Source organism: Pyrus communis, chromosome 10 (assembly GCF_041283825.1).
Source record: "Pyrus communis isolate YQ-2024b chromosome 10, ASM4128382v1, whole genome shotgun sequence".
Lineage (NCBI taxonomy): Eukaryota > Viridiplantae > Streptophyta > Magnoliopsida > Rosales > Rosaceae > Pyrus > Pyrus communis.
The window spans coordinates 2,429,955-2,437,684 of record NC_142574.1 but is presented as its reverse complement, the minus strand read 5'-3'; the positions used below and the strand labels follow the sequence as shown (position 1 = coordinate 2,437,684).

General features: G+C 34.9%; 1 long non-coding RNA gene across 3 annotated transcripts; it reads right to left on the bottom strand.

The window, feature by feature from the left end:
* Nucleotides 1-4,235: 4,235 nt before the first annotated feature.
* On the bottom strand, nt 4,236-7,465 carry LOC137729435 (uncharacterized). Of its 3 annotated transcripts, none has more exons than XR_015952793.1 (8): nt 7,334-7,465; nt 6,800-6,907; nt 6,549-6,647; nt 6,318-6,457; nt 6,004-6,133; nt 5,828-5,895; nt 4,780-4,834; nt 4,236-4,418 (listed from the first exon to the last, which is right to left on the bottom strand). It is a non-coding gene; the product is annotated as an uncharacterized LOC137729435 (long non-coding RNA). The 3 variants fall into 3 exon arrangements; XR_015952794.1 differs by having other exon boundaries at nt 6,318-6,424; XR_015952795.1 differs by having other exon boundaries at nt 6,318-6,374; nt 6,549-6,625.
* Between the last annotated feature and the right edge of the window lie 265 nt (nt 7,466-7,730).

Here is a 7,730-nt window from a genome sequence, read left to right as displayed (position 1 = left end):
ACTGTTGAATTAAAGTGAGAATATAATTTGAAATGGATGTCTTAGATTTGGCCACGTGTCGAGTACATGGGAAGTAGCCACCGTGGCTGGCTGACTTCAACACCATGGATTTAGATATCGACTTAGGATTGACATGGTTGGTGAGCCTTGATGACCTAAAAATGGGTGGATGTGTGTTTTGAGTTGGATTTGAAATCTAATCATGTTAATTTAACATTAAGTGTTACTTTACAGAGAATTTACTATATGTAGCATAGCTTCAGCTGCAACCAAAACCAAATACAAAATGTTCTCAACTCTCAAGCTCCAATGATTAATTATTTCATCTCGTGCTATCTTGTCATGTATAAAGTAACCAACTTTGTAACACAACAGAGTAACACGAGATTCGTGTCAAAGTCATGTAACCCATTTAAAACGAATCCCGTTTGTGATGTAATCATGTTGGGGGTGTTTACTCGTTTGTTTATAGACGGAAATTAAATATCACAAACTTAATTAATTTCATATATGAAATTTCAAGCTTGATGTTATGAAAAATAGTATATGAATTGTGTAAAAGTTATAACCATGGCATTAATTACCTAACCGTGCAAACTTGCATGTTGTTCAATATCCTAATGGATAAAGTGTTGGATTTCTACCACTGCATCCCTTGTTCGAAACACCCCCTAAATTATTGTAATAGTTTCGAAACCTCCTAACAAAATTTGAAAAAATAAATAAATAAATAAAAACCCGTGCAAACCCAAATGTGACTACTTACTAACTAGATCAACTTTTTTATGCTAGTCTATGAGTCTCACAATCGTGTTGGCCCTCGATCAAATATCACAAAGACGAATTGCCATCAATAAGACCATCTCCAATGGTGACCTAAAACCTAAAAATATTTAGCCTAGAAAATTTAGGTTTTAGCCTAGAAACAACTTTTTTGCTCTAACCCTTCTGATCTAAAATTTTAAGGGAGGTTTAACAAAACACTCCCAGTACGGTTCACTTTTAACAAAAAACCACATTCATACATTTCTCTGGTACTATTCACTATACCTTTAAAAATGGCTTTTTCATTAGAAGGAAGTTTTTTTGGACTTTTCGTTAGTTTTCCTAAATTTTAACCTAAGATTATCAAAGAATGAATTAAGGCTATTTTTTTTTTTAAATTAACTTTTTTTAAAAAAAAAATTATGTAGACTATCCTAAATTAATTATATGAACATTTTAACCTTAAAATATTTAAATTCCGATAAATTTTGAAAAATCACTAAATCAATACATAAAAATCATGATAAACCACATAAACTTAATACAAACGACATTTAATATACCACATAAATTTAATACAAATGGCAAATAAGCGACAATTAATAAACCACATAAACTTAAAAAAAAAAAAAAAAAAAAAAACAGAAGACAATTAATAAACCACATAAACTTAATATAATCGAAAACTCATAAACTTAATAATGGTATCCACCATCTTGACTTGGTGATGGACTTGGGTGATAGTCTTGAGATGAATCATCATCTTGAAATATACTTCTTGTGGCATTCATTCGTAAAATGTCCTTTTGCTTATCACGTAAGTATTTCTTCCTCTCTGGAGTGTATTTGTCGAGGTCCTCCATCATCAAATTAATTTTGAACCTTTCTTACTCCCTATCCCCTTGTTCCTTCATGGCCAAACGCATTTGGGCCGATTCTTCTTGCCGAGAGACATGGTTTTCATTCATTCTTACTTTTTCGCTAGCAAATTGTGCACATATCGGATCTTGGGGCCTTGCAAGAAGTTGGGGTCATTTGTTCGACACCTTCATTGTTAGAAAAATTCACACCTTCATTGACATCATTTGGGGGTGGGGCTTCACTATGAAATAATCTTCCCCATTGTTGGGCCGCATCGGTTCCCCACCTCGGACAATCCTTGAGGATGTTCCAAGCATGATGCAACTTAAAAGCTTGATTTTTTGGTGTAGCTCTTGTCTTGTAAATTGTCATTGCTTTGTCACCTTATGCAACAAATACATAAAAATAATTATTTGCAAAATACTATTATGTACATGAAAAATAAAATATCAACAAAAAAACTCACAATTTCTGAGGTACCCCTTCCACTAGGCATGTCAACCATGGCTATCTCCAAGCTCCCATTCCCCAAAGTGCACGCTTTGTTGATAATCTTCCACCGATTATAAACACCACCAGCTTCCCTTTAACCGGCATTGGAGTTTTCATAGAACTTATCAACGATTTTACCCCACAAAACCTTTCTATTTTGATTCGTGCCAACGGCACCATCTTCGCTAATAGAAATCCATGCCAAACATAAAGCAATATCTTCGTCAAAGGTCCAATTACGACCTCTAACATGCTCTTTTGCCATCTTGAAAAATTTGGAAATGAGAAGAAATGGTAGAAAGAAAAATTGGAAGAATTGTAGGAGAAAAGTGAGTTTTGTGTGGATGTTTGAACAAATACATAGGTATTTGTAGAGTTTGTGGTTGAATTTTGAGTTAAATAATTTTTTTAAATTATGTTAGTCGTTGGATTTTAATTTGGACCGTTAGATCTTTTTTTACCGTTAGATTTGATTATATTCGATCTAAGCCGTTGGATTCAATAATATATAAATATAAAAATAAAAAAAATAATTTGAATGTGGACCGCTGGATTAACCAATGGTCCAATTACCACCACCACCCAATGAAGAAAAGTAGCTATTGGCTACAAACAAAACTTGACAAACCGGGGACACACCCACGTGGGTGGGGCCCACCTCGGTTGAATGCAGGTTGAAGGCCTTGCGTGCTACTCGTGGAGCAAATGACAGAGGGCAATTGGGCTTCACAACCCAAGTTTCAGTCACAGAAACTGGGGTCCACTTCACTTTGTGGCCTAAACTTGGGCTAGTATTTGACCTCCATTTGGGTTTTAGGTTTTAGGTTAATTTTAGGTCGTGGGTTGGAGTGGATTTTTTTTTTCGGGAGGGGGGGTGGGATGGGGGGTGGGGTGGGAGGGGAATTATAGGTCTTAGCCCATTGTTGGAGTCGGTCTAATAATGCGAAAACGATTGAGCTATGTCCTTGACAATAAATTAAATCTTACTATTGTATATGATAGATTGTCTAGATGGATAGAGCATTTTGCTTCAACTCATTATGCTTTGTGTTCAAATCATCCTTCTTAGTATAGTTTAAAGTAGTAATTGCCAATATTCAATAATTTTATAATTTGTTGAGCTGTATTTGCTAAGGGTTTTTTTATTAACACTTCACATATTGTTGAATACACCCCGAATAAAAGTTTATTGTTAAGTGGCTTATATACCTAATATAAAATGACCATTTAGGCCTAATAAAATTTAAAAATGAAAATTATTTTCTAAATACATCCCAAGTTAATTTAGACGTGTATTCTAAGATTATTTTTCTTCAAGATCTCAAAGTCACTCACCTCCTTCATTGTATAACAAAACTCTAACCACTAGAAGCACAAAACATTGATGGAAAAAGATTATTTTTCATCCTCGTTCTGCAGATCTTCAATTTGATTGATTCTCTGATAAGAGAAATTTTGGAATTGAAAAGAGGAAAAGGAAACTGGTCAGTTTAACACCAGCAATACATTTTTTTACTTTGCAGGTGCAACCTAGAAGAACAAATTGATATAGCACTGAATAGTAGTGCATGTGAATTCATATATATTCGGACAGAGAAGGAACAATACAATGTTATCAACGAAAAGATTGGCGGAAGGTATGGCTATTTAACCCCATCGAATGACAATGTTATATATTGAATAGAGAATAGGGGAAATTTTTTGTTTCATACTTGATTCTAGTTTCGTTGTGAAGAAAACGAGTTTGTAGAACTTACGAAGAGTTTGATGTGGGGTTTGAGTAGAGCGTGGGGAGTGGGAGGGTAGCATTGGAAAACATGTGAGGTGTATTAAAATAAATTTTGATTTAAAAAATATATATGGGGTGTAGTCAACAAAACTTGGGGTGTGAATAAAACAACCCATTTGCTAATAAATTGTTAGATGTGTACATGTTGTCTTCCACAAGCTTAAAGGATTTACTAAATCTGATCTCATATCAGGTTTAAAATCTAGTTGGCTGATGTATATATATAAACTAGCAAGGTTGCCCACACGATGCTGCGGGTTTTAAAGTTGTATAAAACGTGTCAAAATCCTAAATGTAAACATATACTTGTAATGAGGAACAACATAGGTTTCCGGGGATGGAGTACTTTTTATAGAAATGTGAAAATTTATTTATAATCTTATTTACAATGAGGAACAAAATTGACCCAGGGTGGAGTAATATTTACATGAGTAACAAAATGTGTCCATGGGTAGGGTTCTGCATTAGGTAGAGCTTTCTCCTTTCTTCTCACATGTAGGTTTTGTTTTGTCTGTTACATAATTGGAAAATACAGAAAGTTGTTAATGTACGTGAATAACAGTCTTAGTGCAAATGAGAGAACAAATATGGTTGTGGTTTGAACAATAGATGATAACAATGAAAATAAGTTGGAATAGTATTGCCTTATTTAAGCAAAAAAGGCTCCTAAACTTTACAGCCTATATGAATCCAAGTTGCCACTCAAACTCAAACCAATCAGTTCAATCATGCTCAAACTGATTATGTGTAATACGTAAGAAAAAGTTATAAATTATGTTTAGCACACGTGTAAATCAACACTAATTATATAAGTTCAGAGGTTTTATGTGAGTGAGGAATATGCATTTGGTCGTTTCTTAGAAACACTGTACCTAATTCTTCTGTCCCCAATTCCTCGTCTACACCTCAAATCCAGTACTTGTATTCCTAAATTGTCCACAAAAAAGAAAGTTCAATACGCGCAAATAATGTCACAAACTCAACAGTTGATATATTCTTTGTTCACACAACTTATAATACCAACTCAAAGTGGTGAACCACTAGCTTCAGCACAATGACAGAGTAACAAAACTTAAACAAAGGAATAGTATATGCTATGAAGAGGCTGATAAAACTTGTAATAGTCAATCAATAACAACAACTTCTATTAATACGTAGTTTGTTGTAATAGGCACATGAACATATTCAAAAGAAAATTCTAGTTAAACCCAGAAAGTTTTGTATTGAGGATTGTGGGTTTATCAATAAAGCAGAAGATGGTGGGATAACTCGTATGCTTCCTCTCTGTCCTATTAAAATCTGATGAATAAATTGTAGCCTAATAATTACCAGAACTCCTCAATTAATCAAGACATGTTCAAATTCACACTAAAATAATAATTGGTTCTGGACCCACGATTCATCAAAATTCATGAATTATGACCCAGATTTTGAGATATTCATGTGAGGGTCTTCTTACATGCTTCTTTTTCTGAGTATGAAAACTAAAAGTCAAACACTGTCAGCAAAATGAACGCAAATTATACTAAAAAAAATGAGAAAAAACAGAAATTATATATATTTATATATAGAGAGAGAGAGAGAGAGAAAGAGAGATGGCAGAAGCAAAAAGCAACAATGATATTTGGTAGAGCGAATATACTATACATAACTCCTTTTCTTTTTCCCAATTTATATTTACTTTTCCCTTCTCCTCCTTCAAGGGTCTCTTTACTTTCATGGTTAACTTTTTACTGTAATTGTCTTTTATCCATGATGAAAAGTACTTCTAATGCTAATCTCCTTGTTGGCTCATACCATGTGGTATATTCAATCCTTTTAAGCATATCTACCATGGTCGTCTAAAATAAGGGATGAAGAAGGATGGTGGGAACAAGAAATAAAGAAGGAATGAAAACAACATAAATAAAATGTTTTTACCCTTCATTTTGTGCAGTCCTTCTATTACATTTCTTCTTCTAGATTTCTCCCATGTATTTCTACTTCATCTGGTAACGCAAAAATGAAAAATAAAAACTAAAGATATGAAATGCTTATAAAATAGGCCATACATTTTCATGTCCTAGATAAAGTTCCATGTTAATGGCATTACTGACCGTAATCTTTATGGGCATAATGGCCAACGTACTGGTGCGAGGATATGTTGGTTGGAACTCGAGGCATGCTCTGTTGGTTTTAGAGCCAGTTTTTCCCAAGGTACATGGATATACAGATCCTAACTGGAGACTTCATAGGAGGGATAATGCATTCAAAGACTTTAGTAATTCACTTTATAATGAGTTACATATTTGATATTTGTGTCAAAATCGTATGAGCAGTACTTCTAATTGTGTGTATGTGCGTTTGCGCGTAAATGTACTAAAATCAAATTCAGGTTCAAGAAGATATAGAATATACTGGAAGTCATTACCAACAGAATTTGCAGAGGATTCACTTTATGACCCGCCTAGTGCTGATGGAACCGCAACTGTGAACATCGTTAAAAGCAGCCTTCAGGTGAGTCTTATGAATTGTGGACTAAGCAATGAGATTTATGATGTATTCAGATATCTGAACAAATTCAGTTCAACAAAAATTATATTCCAACAGAAATAATATTGAAAACACAAATTTGAAAACCCAATTGCCATAACAATTAAACCTTGCAAGAGGAGAACAGGGTGAGTCTTGAAATCGGAGCAGCCTTCTCAACAACCTCATCTGGTAACTTGTTAATCCCTTCATCAGAATCAAACATTATCTAGTACCAACCAAACCAAACAATTAACTAAAAAAACCATCAACAACAACAACAACCAAGCTTTATCCACTTAGGGTCGGCTTAATTAAAAAATCCAAAACTTATAAAATTTAAACCCTAGCTATTGGGAATTTAGGTTGCAGGCAACCAACCTCTACTTGTTTTCTGCCCGTTTGCGTTCAAGTTGAAGACTTTAGTGGACGCCATCTTGATGGAAAGACTCGTTTGCGCTCATGACAAAAACAGTGCAGCAAAAACCTCTAAACATGCCCAAATAAACAAACATTACGTTTAGCAAGTGATTCATTGTTGAGGGCAACTGACAAATGCAACAAAGAAAAACTACAATCTGTGAAAAAAAATTAACAAAAACTAAACTTTCAAGCAAGAAAATTGATCTTTTTTCCTCCTGTAAGGGACCATACAAGTATCCGATTCAATCGAGGGTTTTTGTCTTTTTTTCGTTTTTTAAACTTCTGGGTTTTTCTGTTCGGATTCTAAGACGACCCACGATGGTGGTGTCCATAACCCTTCTGTGGATTGTTGTGATTGTTATTGGGGGTTTTGTTGGGTGGGCGTGGAAGCCCAAATGGGAGAGCTTGGTTGGCCGATAGCTGTGCAGACATCAAACGATATCGACGAGGATTTTCAAGATTCCGTATCTAAGGAAGAGAAAAGAAATCTACCTTTGGGGACGTCTGAGCGGTGGCGGTGGACGCTGGAAATGAGAGAGAACTGAAGAGATTTTTGGTTCTTGACAGAGAGAGCTGGAGAGATCGAGAGACCTGTACTGGAAGCAATAGCAAAGCTTACCGCGATGACCAACACGTGGCCTTACGCTTTCGAAAAGGGAGAACGACAGCTGGAACTCAAGGACCATTATACCCACACGTGTACAACAGGGATAAAACTGCCATTTTACTGTCAAGATTGAAAAATAAAAGGGCAAACAAACAGCAATACAGGGGCTAAAACGTAAAATCACTGTTAATGAACAGTGTTCATCAACTGAGTTTTAGTCAATATCGATGATATCAGAAATATCAGAAGTCCAAAAACACGGAAATTTCGATGGAAATATGG